At 47.9% G+C, this 21,201-nt stretch overlaps 2 long non-coding RNA genes across 4 annotated transcripts in view; one reads left to right on the forward strand and one right to left on the reverse strand.

Annotated features, from left to right (window-relative positions):
* LOC135189789 (uncharacterized) overlaps nt 1-21,201 on the forward strand; it is a 122,724-nt gene that overhangs the window by 15,492 nt on the left and 86,031 nt on the right. The window lies entirely within an intron of this gene.
* On the reverse strand, nt 18,414-20,929 carry LOC135189940 (uncharacterized). Of its 2 annotated transcripts, XR_010308378.1 has the most exons (4): nt 20,788-20,929; nt 20,018-20,195; nt 19,074-19,203; nt 18,414-18,504 (listed from the first exon to the last, which is right to left on the reverse strand). It is a non-coding gene; the product is annotated as an uncharacterized LOC135189940 (long non-coding RNA). The 2 variants fall into 2 exon arrangements; XR_010308379.1 differs by lacking the exon at nt 18,414-18,504 and having other exon boundaries at nt 19,049-19,203.

Genomic DNA, 21,201 nt, shown 5'->3' on the forward strand with positions numbered 1-21,201 from the left:
TCTTGAGTGTGTTGGATATTTCTGGCTCTTTTTTATGGTTTGCTGTAAGGTTAAGCTGCACAATGTGGTTGTGTTAACACCTTCCTGCAGCTAAACCAAATTTCACCTTCAGATGCAGGGGGACTGCATTTTTAGACAGGGATAATCCAAGACTCAGCAGCAGTGGATTTTGGAAAAGTGAGTGAAATAGAACCCAAGCTGGGCTGACTCGGTTGGCAGGCTGAAGCTGAGGCAGCTTAAACAAGAAAAGAGTCTTTAAAGATGCTGTGGGTTGATACTTCAGTAGTGTGTTACTCTTCTGACACTTCCCAGGGACTTCATGAGGACTGGGAAGTACTGGTTTGTGGCTGCAGGACAAGAGATGTTTTCCTTAGGAGCAAAGGAATTGCATCTGACCCGTTTCTGACCTATCAGTTGTTCTGATACTGCTCTTTGAGCCTATGAAAATGGCTGCAGGTTCCCTTTTCTTCAAGAGGAGCTGGAAATTAGGGTCGAATCTTTGCTCATGTGTTACGGTGTTAGAGGTGCTACAGTGATATGACTTGTGTAAGTCTGGTAGGTGGCTGTGGAGACAGACACAGGAATGCTCTCAGAAGCTAAACAAGAGCTCAAAAATGGATGCTATCAATGTGCAGGATGGGTATTAGGAACAATCCCTACACAGAAAGGGTTAGCAAGCAGTGGAACAGGCTGCCCAGGCAGGTGGTGGAATCACCATCCCTGCAGGCACTGAAAAGATGTGTGCAAGTGGTTAAGTGATAGTAGTTTAGCAGTAGTGGTGGGGTGGTGAGCTCTAGGTGTCCAGTTGGACATGATCTCAAAGGTCTCTTCTAACCTCAACACTTTAGAATCAACAGATTAGAGTCATAGAGTTCTAACTCTGTGTAAGTGAACCTCTCCTCAGGCAGCAGTCTGGGGAAGGGATTGAATGGATGGGGCTTGACTAACAGAGCTGCAGGGTGTTCACTTGATCCAACCCATTTCTGAAGGGCAGGAGGGAGGTGAAATCCGAGCTATGGCTATCCACAGCCATTGAAGTGGGAAGTCTGTCCAGTTACTGGTACCTTGTCTCTAGCTACAGGAAAAAACAAGTATGGTGTTCTATTCTGCCCTGGTGAAACCCCATCTTGAGCACTGCCTTCAGTTTTGGGCTCTCCAGTTGAAAAGGGACAGGGATCTGCTGAAGAGAGTCCAGCAGAGGGCTACAAGGATGATGTAGCACTGCCTGATAAGGAGAGGCTGAGAGACCTGGGGCTGTTAAGTCTGGAAAAGACTGAGAGGGGATTTAATCAATGTTTACAACTACCTGAGGGCTCGGGGTCCAGGGAGGGACACAGGCTCTGCTCACTGCTCCTTGGGATAGGACAAGGAGCAATGGATGAAAGCTGCAGCACAGCACACAAGGGGGAACTTCTTTCCTGTAAGGGTCTCAGAGCACTGGCACAGGCTCCCCAGAGAGGTTGTGGAGTCTCCTTCTCTGGAGCCTTTCAAGGCCTGTCTGGATGTGTTCCTGTGTGACCTGAGCTAGATTGTATGGTCCTGCTGTGGCAGGGGGGTTGGACTGGATGATCTCTTTGGGTCCTTTCCAACCCCTGACATCCTGTGGTCCATCATCACGGGAATGTATCTCCGTTTGCTCTTAGCCATTGTGCCCATACCTATACATACATACCTCTATGTGTGTATGTGTAAGAGACAGCAATGTGCCCTGTGCCAGCCTCTGCTTGGAACAAAATCTAAGCAGGAGCTCCAGCTAGCAAATGCTGGCAGTGGTGTGTTTGTGTTGTGTGTCTTCTCTGGGCAAGTGGAAAAAAAAAGGTTCTTGCATTTCCTTATCTTTTGAAATAACTCAGATTGTCATTTGACCTGAAAAGCTCTTTGGCTATGCCCATATTAGCAATGTGTGGATGAACAGGAGTGGATCTGCAGACATTCCTGCTCTGTGCACTTTAGAAGGTGTTACTTTGGGCTAATTCTATTCTGGTGGTAGGGCCTGAATGCCTGTCAGTGAGTGGAGCACGCTGGCTGTGCTGCTGGAGTTGTTTGAGGGTTTCAAGTCATTTCTGCAAGTATCCACAGCTCATTCTAAGCATTGTCCTTTAAACATTTGACAGACAGGTCTCAAAGAGCTGTATAAATCTTTGCAGCTCCAGAGTGTTTGAATAAATGCTGCTATCATTGTTTCACTCACAGCTCAGGAGGGCAACATGCTGAGGTATTGCATAATTTGCCAACAATGGAAGTCAGTGTTTGAACCAGGAATATACACCATGGCTGTTGACTACCATACACCTTGTCTATTAACTTCCAGCTAATTTTTAACCCTCTCTTCAGCAGTTTAAATATAGTCTCTTTCAGAACAACAGGTGGCTATAGATTTGTACCTGTCAAGGGTTAGGGCTGGGCCAGCAACTAGACAAATGACAGTTGCCCTCTGTTAACCTTCTCCCTTCCTAAAGGGAAGAGGAAGGGAAGAAGGGAGAGAAACTGATGGGGTGGGAAAGAAACTAAACCAGCGTGCCAGTCTCTATACTTGTCCTTATTGAATTTCATTCCATTTCTCCCTGCCCACCCCTCCAGCCTGTCCAAGTCTGCCTGAATTGCAGCACAGCCTCCTGGTGTGGCAGCCACTGCATCCAGTCTGATGTCATCAGAAAACTTGCTGACTATGCACTGTGTGCCCTCATCTAGGTAACAGATGAATATATTGAACAGAACTGGTCCCAAACCCTTTTAAAATCTTGTCTAGGTTAAAAATATTCATTCAACAACTCTCTGTCTTCTGCCAAAATCCTGCCCTCAGTAAGATCAGTGGCATTGCCTTTGAAAAATGCATCTGGTTTCTGAGACTACAGTGTCCAGCAATGAAATTCCTGGTTGTGGAAGAGCAACAAGATTGTGTTCTAGCAGATAAGGTTACTGACATATCTCCAAATAGGATTTCCTCTGTGGCACTTTTGAATAGTCAGGTTTGAACACTTAGAAAGAGTTTCACAACTGGACACTGAAACTTGATTGCCTTTAGCTGGCGAGGAGATGAGGTATGTTAGATGGCTACAACATTCAATCCATCATCCTGCCTCCAGAGGTGCCCCTTCTCTGATTGGAAAAGAGAGGAAAAAAAAACAACCAACAAAAAAACCCCAAAGACAAGAAACCCAAAGCACACCTGGCCAGCTGTGAAATGCTGCTTTCATAGAACCATAGAATCAACCAGGTTGGAAGAGAGCTCCAAGATCATCTCCAGTCCAACCTAGCACCCAGCCCTGGCCAATCAACCAGACCATAGCACTAAGTGCCCCAGCCAGGCCTGGCCTCAACACCTCCAGGCACGGCAACTCCACCACCTCCCTGGGCAGCCCATTCCAATGCCAATCACTCTCTCTGACAACAACTTCCTCCTAACATCCAGCCTAGACCTGCCCTGGCACAGCTTGAGGCTGTGTCCCCTTGTTCTGCTGGTGGCTGCCTGGCAGTAGAGCCCAACCCCACCTGGCTACAGCCTCCCTGCAGGTAGTTGTAGAGAGCAATGAGGTCTTCCCTGAGCCTCCTCTTCTGCAGGCTGCACACCCCCAGCTCCCTCAGCCTCTCCTCACAGGGCTATGCTCCAGACCCCTCACCAACCTTGCTGCCCTTCTCTGGCTTTCCTAAAACATATTTCTTCCTGACTTCTGGAAGTAATCCGTTTATACCAAGAAGCACGAGGATTCATTATACTTAATTATCTGAGCGTAATTATAAATGCTAATGGCCACATAATTATCTAGATCTTTTTAAAATCCAATCACTCAGCTCACTATTTCACTCAAAAGGCCTCTTGGGGCTGTAAATCTCCTATTTTGCATGAAATAATATTTCCTTGAATTTGTTCTTCGCTTAACTGCCGTTAATTACACCACGTAACCTCTTCTCAGCTTTTGGAACAGAGACAGATTGGGTGCTTGTCATGCTTTTATATTAATATCACTACATTTCAGGGCCCATTTTATAAGATAAAACCCATAAAAGAATGCATAACAACCTAATGAATCGTAGAAAATAACAAGCTCTGGAAGCACTCAACCACCACCTTAAATCATCCTGCAAGCGGCAATGTGTCAAGGCTGTGATCAGTCCAGAGTACCAAAGAGGTGAACCCAGACTTGAGGAGTGCCTGATCATCCCATTCTCCAAAAGTCCTGCATGGTCCAAAAGTGTCAGACAGGTCTCACAAACCCTTAGAGTCCAGATCAGCTACACAGCTCCATAATCACAGATGGTTAATTAGCTTTTCTTGTCACTCACCACTTCATTTTAATATGCCAGTTCCAGACAGATCTCCTCTTGCACCATTGCAGAACCTACCTTGATTCCATATGAAGCTGCTGATTGTCCATTCCTCTACCACCTTGACACTTCTTGGTTGGGTTATTCATAAAGCTTGGCCAACTACCATGTCTGCTGAAGCTGGGTGGGTAAAGCAGAGAACAGTGGTTGAGTCTAACAGAAAATCAGGGCATAATTTTATATCTTAACAAAGTTTGTGATCCACAATTGCCATTTCAGTACTCATTAAAACCCACTATTCCTGAAACTTCTTTTGGGTTGTCTTTCCTTGGCCAGCACATGGCCTTGGAGGAGAGGCTGAGGGAGCTGGGGGTGTGCAGCCTGCAGAAGAGGAGGCTCAGGGCAGAGCTCATTGCTGTCTAGAACTACCTGCAGGGAGGCTGTAGCCAGGTGGGGTTGGGCTCTTCTGCCAGGCAACCAGCACCAGAACAAGGGGACACAGTCTCAAGCTGTGCCAGGGCAGGTCTAGGCTGGATGTTAGGAGGAAGTTGTTGTCAGAGAGAGTGATTGGCATTGGAATGGGCTGCCCAGGGAGGTGGTGGAGTTGCCATCCCTGGAGGTGTTGAGGCCAAGCCTGGCTGGGGCACTTAGTGACATGGTCTGGTTGCTTGTCTAGGGCTGAGTGCTAGGTTGGACTGGAAGAGCTTGGAGGTCTCTTCCAACCTGGCTGCTTCTATGATTGTATGAAAATTTCCTAGTTAGAGTAGTCATTTAAGTTTCATTTAAACATGAGAAGGATTTTTTTCCCCTGTGAGGATGACAGAACCCTGGAACAGGCTGCCCAGGGGGGTTCTGGAGACTCTGTCTCTGGAGGGGTTCAAAAACTGCCTGGACATGCTCATGTGTGATCTGCTATAGGTGATCCCACTCTGGCAGGGGGGTTGTCCTGGATGATCTTTGGAGGTCCCTCCCAGCCCCTGGCATTCTGTGATTCTATGATTCATTAAAACACTGAGAGTGAGAATTCTTTCAGGTTGTCTTTCCTTTGGCCAGAAGATGCCATTGAGGAACATACAGGAAGAGGTAGCAGTGAGCCAGCAAGGTCTACAGCACTAAGAAAGTGCAATGCTTTTAAAATGTGTGTGTCTCATGGATTGATCCCCATGACTGGTGGTGAGACAACCACAATGCCTGCCTGACTGTGAGCAGATCATCTGCACTAGCAGTGTGGCCATGTAGTGGCTGGATGACCTCTTTCCAGAAGCAGTCTAACTGCTGAGTTGGGAGCTATTTTGCAGAGTGTTATGGAAGATCATTTCCAGTTCTGAAGAGAATTCTGCCTTTATTCAGAAGTTCTGTTGGTGAAGCTACTAACATCTGGTCAGGGTGCAAGGGCTGGGTTGGTTTTTTCCCACACAGCAGTTCCAATTGCAGAGCTGCACAGCTCCACTTTTTGATTGTGTTGAACACAAGATACTTCTATTTCCTTTCAGCACTCCCTCCAAATTCTCCTCATTGAAAGGTCATCAACAACCTGATCCCAATCCCCATAATGTGTTAAGTTGCAGGTTGCCTGTTCATTATATTGCATGGCTGTGAATGTGCAGTTTGAGGGAGTGAGAAAGAGGGAGCTAAGTAATTTCCAGAAGTCTGCCTTGTAAAAGAGTTGTAGTAAATAATTGATGTGAGTTATTAATTGCTAATGTTCATGAACATTGTATGAAACAGCCCAGAAGCCACATTTCCCAAGTGAAAAAAGAGAACTTAAACTTGCTTAAAGGATTAAAATTGTCCCTCTATTTATTGGGAGAAGAGGAGAATTGCCAGTAATAAATATTAATTGCAACTGAGATCCTTTGAAACAACTGCAAATGAAAGAATAATATGATCCTTTCTAAGCTTTACCAGGGCAAAAAATGTAAGTTCGTGGCTTCATAGAATGGTTTGGGTTGGCAGGGATCTTAAAGATCAAGATGTTAGAAGGAAGCTCTTCACAGAGAGAGTGATTTGCCATTGGAATGGGCTGCCCAGGGAGGTGGTGAAGCAGAGCCTGGATGAGGCACTTAGTGCCATGGTCTGGTTGATTGGACAGGGCTGGGTGCTAGGTTGGACTGGATGAGCTTGGAGGTCTCTTCTAACCTGCTTGATTCTATGATTCTATGATCATTTAGTTCTGAGCCCCCTGCTACAGACAGGGACACCTTCCACTAGCCCAGGTCACTCAGAACCTCATCCAACCTGGTCTTGAACACCTTCAGAAAGGAAGCATCCACAGCCTCCCTGGGCAACCTGTGCCAGTGTCTTCCCACCCTCACTGCAAAGAATTTCTTCCTAATCTCCAGTCTAAATCTGCCCTACCTGAGCTTCAATCCATTCCCTCCTGTCCTATCACTTCAACCCCTTGAAAAACAACTCCTTACCAGCTGTCTTGTAACCCTCTTCAGGTACTGGAAGGTTGCTCTAAGGTCTTCCCATGGTCATCTTTTCTCCAGGCTGAACGGCCCCAACTTTTTCAGTCTGTGCCCATATGGGAGGTTCTCCAGCACTCTGAATCATCTTTGTGGTCTTCTCTGGACTCCAGCAGTTCCATGTCCCTCTTATCCTGGGGGCACCAGAACAGGATGCAGTGCTCTGGGTGAGGAGTTAGTTCAGTCCAAGAGGGAAACCATTTCCGTTTGCATGTCTGCACAGCACAGAATGTAGAATACATCAATGTCAAATATGTGCTCTGCAGTTGTAAGTGGAGAACATGTTGAGAACAGCTGCAGAAAAAAGGTATTTTCAAATCACAATCTTATCCTCCCCCCAAGCCAGGAGTTGTAAAAGAGCTGGCAAAGGAACTCAGGGAACATTAGTGCTGAAATTTAGTCAAGTCTCAGAGCACTGAAGAAATTCCATTAGACATCTTGAAAAGTTTCCATTGCATTTTAACAGGTAAGAGAAAAAGTCAAGGCAATTAGAGGCCTATCAGCTTCTTCCTGTTCAAACAGTCAACAGCTGACACAGGATAAGCACAGCTAACTGCTGATATAGTTCTGTGCTGCACTGCCTTTTCACTGCTAATATGGCAATAAGCTAGTTAGCAGTCATTCACAGGCACAGATGGGAAGCAGGTCCTGTCTGACCACCCTGATGGGGTTTGTTTTAGTCAAGTTGGTGATAAACATAATGATGCTTGGCTTTTAGAAGTTTTTGACAGGATGCAGCACAACCTCCAGACTGAAAGCTGGAATGAGGAAAAAAGTAGTGTGGCACATCTAACTGGTTGAAAACTTAGTAACCAGCCCTTGGCAGCATGGAGAACATCCTGGCTGAGAGGACTCAGGTTGTGTGGTCTGGAGAAGAGAAGGCTGAGGGGAGACAAGGCTGAGGGGAGACCTCATTGCTGTCTACAACCCCCTCAAATGAGGTTGCAGTGAGGTGGGGTTCTGGGGGTTGCAATAGACAGGAGCTGAATATGAGCCAGCAGTGTGCCCAGGTGGCCAAGAAGGCCAATGGCATCCTGGCTTGGATTGATAATGCTGTGGCCAGCAGGAGCAGGGAGGTGATTGTCTACTTGTACTTGGCCCTGGTGAGGCCACATTGAGTGTTGTGTTCAGTTTTGGGCACTGCAATACAAGGGAGATGTGGAGGTGCTGGAGCAGGTCCAGAGGAGGGCAACAAAGCTGGTCAAGGGCCTGGAGAATAAATGTGATGAGGAGCAGCTGAGAGAGCTAGAGATGGGTAGTGTGAGGAAGAGGAGGCTGAGGGTGGACCTCATTGCTCTCTACAACTACCTGAATGGACATTGTGGAGAGGCTCTTCCCACAGGTAGTTGGAGACAGAACAAGAGGGAATGGCCTCAAGCTGAGTCTGGGCAGGTTTAGATTGGACATTAGGAAAAAGGTTTTCATGGAGAGAGTGGTCAGATACTGGAATGAGCTGCCCAGGGAGGTGGTGGAGTCACCCAGCCTGGATGTGGAGACAGCAATGAAGTCTCCCTTTAGCTTCCTCTTACTCAAACTTAACAGCCTCAGCTCCTTCAGTCACTATGGCCACGCTGGCCTTAGGTTGATGGTTGGACTTGATGACCTTAGAGATTTTTTCCAACCAAAACAATTCTATGGTTCTATTCTGGGCAGAGTTGCTCCTTACTGGGAGCAGATCTGGAGGGTTTTCACGCCTCAGCCATTGCTGTCTGGATTTGCAGGTGACAGGGAGACTGTGGGACAAGTGATGAGGAGGAAGGGGTGAGCTGCTCCATGTAAGCAAGTTTTCTTTTGTCAGACACCAAGGTGTGGAGAAAGAGCTCAGCTCAGGACAAGTACTTACTGTGGGGCAGTGAGCTGTGGTGCTGATGTGGTCCTTGGACTGTGAACAGAGTGATCTTCAGAGCTGCAAAATGTTATTGCCTCTTCATTTGGCAGGAATCTGCCTGTTACTGCAATCCTGTTTTGTCCACAGCCTGAGGAAAATGTTTACAATTTGGAGAGGATTCAGGGAACAGTCGTGACAGACGCAAAAGGACAAGTAAACATACCTTGGAGAGAGAGAGGGAAAGCAAGAGCTCTTTTTAGCTCTAGAAGAAGCAGAGATGAGGATGCTTTTGGTCACATCCTATAGGGGCAAAATAGGTCAGAACAAAGGGCTCTTGGTCTGGATGTAAATGCATTAAAAGATCCATGCACTGAGAAGTTGAGGACCTGTACACTCTGTGGTAGCCAAACACTTCAATTGTTTACAAGAAGCTGTGGTAAAGTCATCTGGAAATAGCTCAGCTAAGATCAAACCTTCGTTAAAGTGTGTTTCATTATGGGCAGGAACCAACACAGTGAAGTCCTGTGGCCAGTATCTGAATGCTGATCTGAGCCAAATCCGAAGCACGATGTTCTTCCTTCCAGTCCAGCATATTTATTTCAGTGTCTGGCAGGAGATGAACCCCCTCCATTTCAGTAGCTTCTCACCTCTCCAATGCCATCTGCTCATGGCTCAGCACTTTGGACTGTGCCTGCACCTGCGCTGGAGCATAGATCAGACAGGAGTGTACCACACAAGCAGCAAAGCAGGTTAAGTGGTCACTATGGTATCTTCTGTCCAAACAGTCTTTGGCACTGGTTAAACAGGAGTGCATGACCTGATTTATAGAGTCATTAAGGTTGGAAGATCATCAAGTCTCTAGCAGGAATTATGCTCTCTTCATCTATCAGCATGTAGGTTTTGTTCTGTTCAGGAGGTTAAAGTAAAACCTAAGATATAGACAATATTTGTTAATATCCCACAAGAGGATGCCATGACCTTGGAGAGAATGTCCATGACATGTCCTCAGATATACAGAAGGGATCAAAATCCCAAACCTATTTCATTACATAGAAAAGAAATAGAATAGAATAAATAAATCAGGCCTGCCCTTTCCCCACTGCTGTTTCATTGAGTGGATCAAATTTTACTTTGAGAAGTTGTCTGAGTCTCTCCAAGGTCCTTAAGCTCCTACACCCCTCCTCTTGATGGACAAGACATGGGTATCCATACAGTGTCTCACCTACTGAACATATGGCTTTCACCTGTTGCTATCAAACTGCCACACCACAGTACAAATAAGTAACAAGTCTGGCTTGTGTGAGTGTTTCTGTGCCCTGGGATTACCACACTGCAAGCAATTTCCTCATCCTAACCTTTCTGAGCTATGTGGATGTCCTTCACGAAGCCCAGGGATAAGAGCATCACAGGATGTCAGGGGTTGGAAGGGGCTCAAGGAGATCATCCAGTCCAACCCCCCTGCTAGAGCAGGACCACACAATCTAGCACAGATCACAGAGGAACACATCCAGACAGGCCTTGAAAGGCTCTAGAGGAGGAGACTCCACAACCTCTCTGGGGAGCCTGTGCCAGTGCTCTGGGACCCTTACAGTCAAGAAGTTCCCCCTTGTGTTGAGGTGGAATCTCCTGTGCTGCAGCTTCCATCCATTGCTCCTTGTCCTAACGCCCAGCTTCATCAACCCTCCCTTTGTAGACCACCATTCTACATCCTGGGGATTAGATGTGAAGTCCTGTGAGTCACAACTACAGGACTTTCTGCATGGATTCTTTGCCCTTGCTGCAACAGCAACCCACATGCTGCTTGGCAGAGCCTTGAGCACAGGCAGGGTGCAGCACTGCCCCTTGGTAGCCACGCCATTAGTGCATGTGGTGAAGTCCCCACTGCACAGCCCAGGAGTTAATTTTTTCATTGGAAGCTACAAATCTCTTCATTTGGATCAGGCTTGGATTAATTTGTCAAACCAGACTCAGAGGGCTGGCTGTTACCCTTTGCAGGGGGTGGTGATTAGATCTGTACATGGGTTGGGGCTCTAATCACTGCCTGCTACAGTCATAATAAATATTATAACCTTCTTTGCTTTATGTTTTTCTAGCTGTGCAATCTGTCAACCAGTTTATCTTCTTCACTAATTAGGCTGGGGGCTTTGAGGGAATTATCCCATAACTCCTAAATCTCCTTCCTGATTAGCTCCATGTTTACCTTCATCATTTGATTTGGTGGGTTTTGCTATTGTTTTAGTACAGCAGAATACAATTATGAATACCCTTGGTGAGGGCATTGGTGCCTTGACTATATAACAATGGTGTCAGTTGTTACCCCCCTGCTGTGCTTTCCCAGTGCTGGAAGTGGCTTTAAACGGCAGTGGAATTGGTTCTCTCTGCTTCCAGTTAGTGCCGAAGAGTAGCTGCCAGGGGGAACTGCTTTCTTGCTTGAATTGCAGGTTGGCAAAGACTAAAGAAACAGATTTGTGTGGTAGATGTGAGACTTTATCCCCTGTCAAAGCACAAGCAATGGGGAGTGAAGAGCTTATTTGACCAGAAAGTTGCAGAGGGAGTGGAGATGCTGCCTGCTGCATGGTCCTTGAATTAACTGAGATCCATCACTGCCAAGACCATCAGTTAGTGGCAACTGGATTTTGTCCTTTGATGGGAAGCAGAGGAAAAGGGGAGGGACTAATTACAGGAGAGCTGGGGATGGGCTATTGACAACATCTTGTAATGACAGAACCAGGAGGAATGGGTTTAAACTGGCAGAGGGGAGATTTAAACTGGATCTTAGGAAGAAGTTTGTAGTGAGAGTGGTGAGACACTGGCGCAGGTTGCCCAGGGAGGTTGTGGAGCACAGAATCACAGAGAGAGGCGAGGCGAGGCAGAGGGAGAGGGAGAGGGAGAGGAGAGAAGGAGAGGCGGAGAGAGAGAGGGAGAGGGAGAGGGAGAGGGAGAGGGAGAGGGAGAGGGGGAGGGAGAGGGAGAGGGAGAGGGAGAGGGAGAGGGAGAGGGAGAGGGAGAGGGAGAGGGAGAGGGAGAGGGAGAGGGAGAGGGAGAGGGAGAGGGAGAGGGAGAGGGGAGGAGAGGAGAGGAGAGGAGAGGAGAGGAGAGGAGAGGAGAGGAGAGGGGAGGAGAGGAGAGGAGAGGAGAGGAGAGGAGAGGAGAGGAGAGGAGAGGAGAGGAGAGGAGAGGAGAGGAGAGGAGAGGAGAGGAGAGGAGAGGAGAGGAGAGGAGAGGAGAGGAGAGGAGAGGAGAGGAGAGGAGAGGAGAGGAGAGGAGAGGAGAGGAGAGGAGAGGAGAGGAGAGGAGAGGAGAGGAGAGGAGAGGAGAGGAGAGGAGAGGAGAGGAGAGGAGAGGAGAGGAGAGGAGGAAAAAGAGAAGAAAAAGAGAGGGGGAAAAAAAGAAGAAAAAAGAGAAGAAAAAAAAGAGAAGAAGGAGGTTGAACCACCTAATTCTCAGTGCCTGTGATAATGAGGTTTTGGATAAACAAAGTTTTTGGAACTTAAGCTTCTTAGAGTATTAGGGAAAAGAAATCCTCAGATGTCGCTGTAATGTGTTATTTCTTGAACACAATATGCCATGGAAGTGCAGGGATGGCCACTCTTGACTAGCACACTGAGACAGCCATATGTGGGGGAATAAACCTCTTGGTAAACTCCTTGGCATGGAACCAGTAGTGAGTAAAACATCTCCAGAAGGTGGCAAAGCAGCTCGTTGTGCCACAAGATTATTTTAGACGTGAGCTTTCAAGTAGCTGTCAGAGATTACCTCTCATCTATCTCCCCCAGTGAGCATTTCATGTCTGTATTGTTAGGGAATACAGAAAAATATGGAAAGCAGGGTGGAAGAAAGGAGGAATTAAAGGACCTAAATCAGCTGAGTCATGGCTGGGAAAAAAAAAAAAAGGATTTCTGAAGGGCTGAGATTGAAACAGCACTGAAAAAAAAAATCCCTGGTCTGTAGCTCTGGGGTTACTCACTACAGTGGTTTTGATGGGAATTATGACAGGGTTCCTGGGGACTCTCTTGCTTCAATTAATTAAACTCACACTGAGAGGACTACTTCAGCCCTGCAATGATTATTTCTTTTTTCTTTTTTTTTTTTTTTGCCATGGGAAAGTAGGAAAAGTGATTTGAAAAGAATTTGGTGAGTTGGTTTCTTTTCCTTTCCCCCTCCCCCCCCCCTCCCATTTTCTGCTGTTGAAGGCTTTGAGTGAGCTCAAACCACAGACCTGAGTCTGGGAGCAGAGCATCAGGCAAGTGGTGGCAGGCATGGAGGGGAGGGCAATACAGGAGATAAAAAGACAAAATCTCACACAGAATCACAGAATATCAGGGGCTGGGAAAGACCTGGAAAGATCCTCTGGTCCAGCCCCCCTGCCAGAGCAGGATCACCCAGAGCAGATCACACAGGAACACATCCAGACTGTTCTTGAGTATCTCCAGAGAGGGAGACTCCACAACACCCCTGTTCCAGTGCTCTGTCACCCTCACAGGGAAAGAATTCTTCCTCAGGTTTACATAGAATCATAGAATCAGTCAGGGTTGGAAGGGACCACAAAGATCATCCAGTTCCAAACCCCCTGCCATGGGCAGGGACACCCTACCCTACCCAGATCAGGCTCACATGAACCTCCTGTGCCTCAATTTCCACCCATTGCCTCTTGTCCTGTCTCTGGGCATCACCCAGCAGAGCCTGGCTCCAGCCTCCTGGCACTCACCCTACACATATTGATAGACATTAATGAGGTCACCCCTTAGTTGAGGTTGATGTGCTTAGTGCCCTTCTCTAGTTGATTGGCCAGGGCTGGGTGCTAGGTTGGACTGGATGATCTTGGAGGTCCCTTCCAACCTGGTTGATTCTATGCTTCTATGTTAAGATGTTTCTCCTACAGCTCTACAATGAAAGGAAGAACTTACACAGGATTATTTCTGTGTAAACTCTGCATGGATACATGTGCTTATGCAAAGAATCTCTCCAGTATCCTCACCTCTCATCCCAATTTGTTCTCCTGTTTTCATTTCTTTACTGCTTTTTTGCCTCTCCCCTTTGACTCACGTCTGCTTCTGAGCTGCAGTATGCTTTCTTTCAAGAGAAACAGCAAATTGTTGTGGTTTGTTTTGCTTATTTAGTTTATTTTTAAGTGAGGCAAAAGGGGTAAGTCTTCCTCTCCAGGGATGAACGAATCAGACTAGCTCCTGTGAGCACTAGGCAGAGGGATAACTAACTCCTAAGGGCTGTGAGGTCTTTGGAAGCAGTCTGCTGGGTGTCACTGGTTTAGCTCCTCTAGGAGCCAGCACTCCCCCAGACTTTGTCCCTTTCCCTTCCCTCAGAAGACAGGCAGGTGGCGGTGGGACTCCTTGCCTCTCTGAAACAAGCCACTCAGCAGTGCAGTATTCTGTTGTCTCTTGCAACTTGGCCATACGGCAGTGCATGTGGTAAGTATGAAAACACCACTGGGTGATAAGAAACATACAATTAAGCCCATGAGTGATAATGAACAGATGCTTCCCTCCCACAAGTGCTTTCTCGTCTCAGCTGAAGTCTGGCTGCAAGATTTTTATCAATTCTAGTTGACTCAACTTCAGAGAAAAACGTGCCTTACCTTGATAACATCCCATATGGTCCTCTCTTGGCCCAGGGCTGGTACCTCTGTGGGCAAGTCCTTGTTGTTCCTGTTAAACTGATTTTTCTGGGCTTGGCAGAACTGAAAACAGAACAGGCACATGACTGCTGGTGGGTTTGCAACAAACAAAGCCACTGCACACAGCCTATCTGATGGTGGAGCTTTCTCTGCACTCTTGCTGACTGCTGCCACATTTCCTCTGAGGGCAGCAAGCAAAGCTAAAACCAAGCACTTTGTACCAGTAACGTGGCAGGAAGATGCTGGCAAAATTACTCTGTCACCCTATTTGATCCTGAGAGAGCCAGGAAAGGGGGAACATGTTGAAACTTCATTGTTCCCTCTGGTAGCACCACACTAGAGTGATTGGCATTGGAATGGGCTGCCCAGGGAGCTGGTGCAGTCACTGGCCCTGGAGGTGTTCAAGCAAAGCCTGGATGAGACATTTAGTGCCATGGTCTAATTGGTTGGACTGGATGAGCTTGGAGGTCTCTTCCCACCTGGTTGATTCTATGCTTCTATGATTACTGCACCACAGGAGTGCATGGGTAGAGATGGGGACCTTCTACACTGGCACCTGTGCAGAAGCCTACAGCTACCTGCTCTTCAGCTCGGCCATTGCTCTGCTTCAGAGCCCCCAGCCAACCATTAACTTCTCTTCCTGCCTTTTTACCTGTCCTGATGTTGTGGACAGGTGAAGGATGCATTTTGTCATGTGTCTGCTGAGTGCCAGTCTTGGCTGGAGAATCTCAGCACTCCTGTGTTGTGAATAATAAGTCCAATAATAAAGGCACAGCCTGACCATCTGGCTGCTGTTATGGTAATGGCTTGCTCTGTGACAGTAGGTCACTCTGTGCAGCTGCTTCTCTGGCTCATTCTCTATTGGAAAAGACTGCTCTTCAGCTTGGGGCTACTCTGTGGCTTGAAGATAGATAGAAAAGGTCTGTGGTAGTGCCACCTGCTCTAGGTACAGAGTCTGAAAAGAAACCCACCATCAGGAGAGCAGCCCTGAGGGTTGTGTGCTGTGATACTCAGCTGTGAGCAACAACTAAGCCACTGTTTTCACCCCAAAAGTGAGCATCTACCACTGCCCCCAGGCAATCATCTTCTCAGGTCCCTCCATTCATGCCTGTCCAGATAACATGTCCCATCCCCAAACAGCAGGAACTCACCCACTTTGATTCAAACATCTGTGGGTAATGACAGGGTTATGTCTTAGGAATGCAACTCTTTACCTCCCAGTCAGCTCCAGCTGCTGCTCCTGTGAGGTGGGCTGGGTGCTGGAGTGCCCATCTTGCCCTCCCTCACTCCATTTGCTGGCTGCAGAATGGCTGAGTTCCTGGCTGGCACACAGCAGGCTCTCCAGAGCTCTGGGATCGAGGGGCCACTGTGGCTGACAAAATGAAGCAGAAGCAGACATTAGACATTATCAGCTGGATAATATATGTTGGTCAGGTTTCAAATGTGGCCTTTTGCCCATTATAAGATGAAATGTGGCTTTGGGGTTTTATGGTAGGAAAGGGAAGCTGTGCATGGGCATGGAAGTGGGTTGCTTAGGGGTGAAGGTCATGTGGGGATGATGCTGGATGATGATGTAGGACAGAAACAGGGGGTTTCCATCAGGAAAGGAGCTGCAAACCACTGACCAGCCTGGCATGAATTGGAACTTCACTCCAAGAGAGAGCCCAGGAGTCTGCTATCACTTAAGCCACACAGACAGCAGGGCCCAGGGGTGAACTGATGAGCTAAGTTATTTGGCAGTGCTGATACAGCCTTTGGATCCCAAAGGTGTGCTGAAGGGGAACACAGTTTATCTTCACTGATGAAGGCAAACTTGCTCACATGCAAAAGTCTTCCTAGGCTGAGGCATAGGAAGTTTCATTTAGAAACGAGGAGGGGTTTTTATCCTGTGAGGGTGACAGAGCCCTGGAACAGGCTGCCCAGGGAGGAGTGTCCCTCTCTGGAGATATTCCATACTTGCCTGGATGTGTTCCTCTGTGATCTGCTCTAGGTGATCCTGGTCTGGCAGGGTGGTTGGACTGGATGATTTGGAGGTCCCTTCCAGCCTCTGACATTTTGTGATTCTGTATCTTTTTTTAACCCTCACATAAATCTTACTGCAGGAGCATCCTCAGGAGCAGGCTGGCTGCTCTGCAGGGCCCAAAGCAGCTGGGGCATCTGTATGGCATATTGCAAACTGGATGCTTGGTTCCTGTGGGAGCACTTCCTTCATGTGAGGTGAAGTCACTCTCTGGCTTGTCTGAGGCCAAGGAAGGTGTGATGGTTTGGGAGATACCTGCCCCGCCCCCCCCCCCCCCCCCCCCCCCCCCCACTTAAATCACCCAGACTAGACTCAGCAGCTGGAAATCAAAAAATGGAGCTTTATACTTACAGAGATTGACAATAGCTGCAAACAGGGATATGTAAGTTGAAAAGTGATAGAGAAACACAGCAGCCCTCCCAGAAACCAGAGTCCCCAGGAGAGGCTCCCAACCACCCTTCCACCTCCTTTCCACTCCTCTGCCTTATCCCAGAATCTGCCTTACATTCAAGCTGAGTTTGGAGGGGGGTTAGGAAGCAAAAGTATTAGGCACACAGACAGCAGGTTAGAGAGAGAGAAGGGAAGCAGCCAGAGAGCAACTCTGTTATCTATATTTGTGTTCTTGTTCTTATCTATCTCAGTAAGCCTATGGGTGCAGACATGAGCATTGTTCCCTTTTCACAGCCTAGCATCTAATTCCTCTCACTACAATATCCCAGCTAGGCTCAAACTAGCACAGAAGGAAGACCCTGTTTTGAGGACCCTTTGGAAACAGCTTCATTCATGTCCTGTGTTGGCTTCTGTGCTGTTACCTGTTTGATCCATTTTCTCTAGAAGAAGCCCACAGGGTGGAATGCAGACATTCATTCAACATTACTCTGTGCTGAGCTTCACTCAGCTATTTCTGCACTCCAAATTGGTTTTCTGCCTTTTAATTCAGTTGTATTCAAAACAGTGTCAAAAGTCCTTTTAGTCTCAAGGATGGAAGCTCAGGTCTTTCTGGAGGGACACCTCCTTGGGCTTTTTTGACTTGCTTGGGTCTCTGTAGAGCAAATTGTCTGATTCATTTTGGGAAAGGCATGAAAAGCTTGAGCTAAATTTCTTCTCCCCAATGAGATATAATGAACCATTTGGAAAGTAACCAAATGCAGGCAAATCAGTTGCAACAGATTCTTTGTATGATGAATTCAATTCTCCCCCCACCCCCTGTTTGCAAATATGCACCAGGAGCCTGATGCTCAGAGAGATGAATTAGGTGTTTCTTGATATTCAGCTTATTCATGAATGGTTCATTGTAATTCAAGCCAGAGCTCTTCTGAGGGCATGCAGGTCATGCTTTAAGTCCATTTTCCCTGGCTAGAGGCACATTATTCTTTTAGACTCTAGTACAAATATCCATTACAACAAAAATCACAGTCAGGATTATCTACTGCTGTGGGGTGAGTTTCTTTTCTCAGGGCATGCCCCTGCCAAAGCAATCTGCTGAAAAAAAACCCATGTGATGGGAATAGAAAGTCTCCTCCTCTGGAGACTTTCAAGGTCCATCTGGATGTGTTCCTCTGTGACCTGAGCTAGACTGTATGGTCCTGCTCTGGCAGGGGGGGTTGGACTCGATGATGCTCAGAGGGCTGCAGCAGCTCTGCTATGAGGACAGGCTGAGAGAGTTGGGGGTCTGCAGCCTGAAGAAGAGAAGGTTTGGAGGAGACCTTGGAGTGGCCTTCCAGTACCTGAAGTGGGCTACAGGAAGGCTGGGGAGGGACTATTGCCAAGGTCTTTTAAGGACAGGAGGAGGAGGAATGGGTTTGAACTGGCAAAGGGGAGATTGAAAGTGGATGTTAGGAAGAAGCTCTTTGCAGTGAGGGTGGTGAGACACTGGCACAGGTTGCCCAGGGAGGTTGTGGAGCACAGAATAACCCAATGTGATCAGATCACATTCTGTGCTTCTGTGCTCCACAACCTCCCTGGAGGTGTTGAAGGCCAGGTTGGATGAGGCCTTGAGTGACCTGTTCTAATGGGAGGTGTCCCTGCTTATGGTGGGGGTTGGAACTGGCTGAGCTTTGAGGCCCCTTCCAACCTAAACCATTCTATGATCTCTTTAGGTCCCTTCCAAGCCTGACATCCTGTGATCCTGCAATTCCACACGATGCCCTCTGTGGAGATGATTGTTACTCCACCTCAGACACATCATAAAGTGGTCAGTTTTTCAAGTGTGATTGAAACAGTTGGCAATGGCTGATGCTCCAGCTTCAGCTACTTCAGAGAGGGGAGTGGAGATAAGAGCAGAAAAACCCTGGGGGAAATGGATAAATGAAGAGATAGGTTGGTACCTTTGCCTGCTCACCTGCTGCTTTGTTGGCATGTGGATGCAGCATAGCTGAGTGTCCAAATTCATCTCAAAGGCAAGATGAGAGACTGAGGGAGTTGGGGCTGTTCAGTCGGGAGAGGAGAAGGCTCCCAGGTGACCTTATTGTGGCCTTTCAATATCTTAAGGGGGCTACAAGAAAGCTGGGGAGGGACTTTTCAGGCTGTCAGGTAGGGATAGGACTGGGGAGAATGGAACAAAGCTGGAAATGGGGAGATTCAGACTGGATATTAGGAAGAAGTTCATCTCCATGAGGGTGGTGAGACTCTGGAATGGTCCACCATCTCCCTGGACAACTCATTCCAAGGTTGTTGCCCAGGGAGATGGTGGAAGCCTCATCCCTGGAGGTGTTTAAGGCCAGGCTGGATGAGGCTCTGGCAAGCCTGATCTAGTATGAGGTGTCCCTGCCCAGAGCAGGGTGATTGGAACTGGATGATCCTTGTGGTGCCTTTCAGCCCTGACTGATTCCATGATGATTCTGTGATCAGATTCCTTACCAGCCTGCAACAGGCATCTCCCATAGAAGAGATGCTCCCTGTGCCCCTGAGACTGGTCTCTGGAAGGGCAGAGAGCAGGTCCAAGGTGTTTTGCTGGAGCAGGGGTGCTGGGGAAGGGATGAGCCTTCACCTGAAGGGAAATAAAGTGCAACCTTTAGCTGCTGTCAGGTGGAAAGCTGAAGGTGTCATCAGTTACAGAGCCAGTTCACTGACTTCTCACCTGGGCAAGGGGATCTACCTCTCACAGTCCAGTGAGGAGCATCAGACAGGACAGTTACCCACATTGTGTTGGAGATGCAGCCCTCAGTGGCCACAGAAGCAACCACTTGAGTCCCTGGCTGTAATCTTTGGTTGTGGTGTGCTGATGTCTGTTTGAATTACTTTGGGAAGAGAAGGAAGCCCAAAGTGACAACTCTCCCATTTGCCAATTTCTTTCCCAAATTTCTCTCTTGATGCAGGAGGTGCACCACAAAAATAAGCCTTGGGTCAGCAGTTATTTGTGACCTGTGGATTAGGTTTGCTTTTGTTTCATAGCACAGGGGGCTTGGGGCTGTCTTGGCCTGGCTTAGATTTTCCCAGTGCTGCTTGCTGAAATGTTTTATTTTCCACCACTGCCTGCAGACACTGACATGGATTAGCCTTGGCAGCCCCACGCAGGGGGCTTACACACCCTGATGCTCACTAATTACAACCTCCTGGCCATCCTACCAGCTATAATAACACAGTGATGTATAGATGAAGTCACAGTCTGTCAATGTATTGCCCCTGTGGTGTAGGTCCTGCAAGCAATATACCCATGGCTGGAAGACTCCTTCTTGCAGGGAGAGTTCTGTTCTTTGGAGTGGTTTCTGTTTCCCTATGCTCAATGCCCAGCAGAATGCAACACAGCACGAACTGCATCTTGAAGACATGTGGGGATGTTATTTTCCTTCTCCATTTCTTACCTTGCTTTTGACTGTTTTAGCTTCTTTCTCCCCATAGCAGCTTGCCAACATTTCTGGTTTCTGACAAAGAAACTGAAGTGCCCAAACTGTGTAAGGTTTATTTGTCTTCACTGAATGTCAGGGGCTGGAAGGGACCTTAAAAGCTCAGCCAGTCCAACCCCTGCCAAAGTAGGATCACCTGGAACAGATCACACAGGAGTATGGCCAGGTGGATTTTGAATATCTCCAGAGAGAGAGAGACTCCACAACCCCCCCGGGCAGCCTGTTCCAGGGCTCTGGCACCCTCACAGGGAAAAAGTTTCTCCTTATGTGTACATGAAACTTCCTCTGCCTCAGCTTCCACCATTGCCCCTTGGGCTGTCATCAGGCATCACCCAGCAGAGCCTGGCTCCAGCCTCATCTTTATGAGCACTGCTGAGGTCACCTCTCAGTCTCCTTTTCTCTCAGCAGCACAGCCCCAGCTCCCTCGGGCTCTCATTGTAAGAGAGCTGCTCTATTCCCTTCAGCATCTTTCTGGCTCTATGCTGGACTCTCTCAAGCAGTTCTATGTCCCTCTTGAACTGGAGGGCCCAGAACTGGACACAGTACTCCAGATGCAGCCTCACCAGGGAAGAGTAGAGGGGCAGGAGAACCTCTCTTTACCTACTAACCAAAGCCCTTCTAATACATCCCAAAATGGCATTGCCCCTCCTGGCCAGTGGGCAAGGACACATCCCACTAGCCCAGGCCATCTCTGTTCTAACAGGTAATACATTCAACTTGCTAAATACCTGCCAGAGTCGAAATAAGAGTTCAGGCAACCAGCTTCGGGTGCATGAAGTCTTAAGGTCCTGGTGATGAGGTGCAGTGCAGAAAAAGACAGTGAACATAGTCTTAATTGAACACCCTGAACTCCATGCAGTGCACCTGGAGGAGCTTTCCTCCCCTGCACGCACTCAACCAGCTGATTAGCTGCTAATAGGCAGATTACCTCCAGGTGTGGCTCAGAGAAGTTTCTAGGCTCTCCAAGTGCCGTGTGAAGTAGACAAAGGGGAGGGGTTTTTCCCATTTCTAACGTGGATTTTGGAGCTGCTGATCCTTCTCCGACTGCACAGAGAGCAGTGCAATGGATTTACTAACAATTCCTGCGAGGAGAGGCTGAGGCAGCTGGGGGTGTGCAGCCTGCAGCAGAGGAGGCTCAGGGC

This window comes from Pogoniulus pusillus, chromosome 34 (assembly GCF_015220805.1).
Source record: "Pogoniulus pusillus isolate bPogPus1 chromosome 34, bPogPus1.pri, whole genome shotgun sequence".
Classification (NCBI taxonomy): Eukaryota; Metazoa; Chordata; class Aves; order Piciformes; family Lybiidae; genus Pogoniulus; species Pogoniulus pusillus.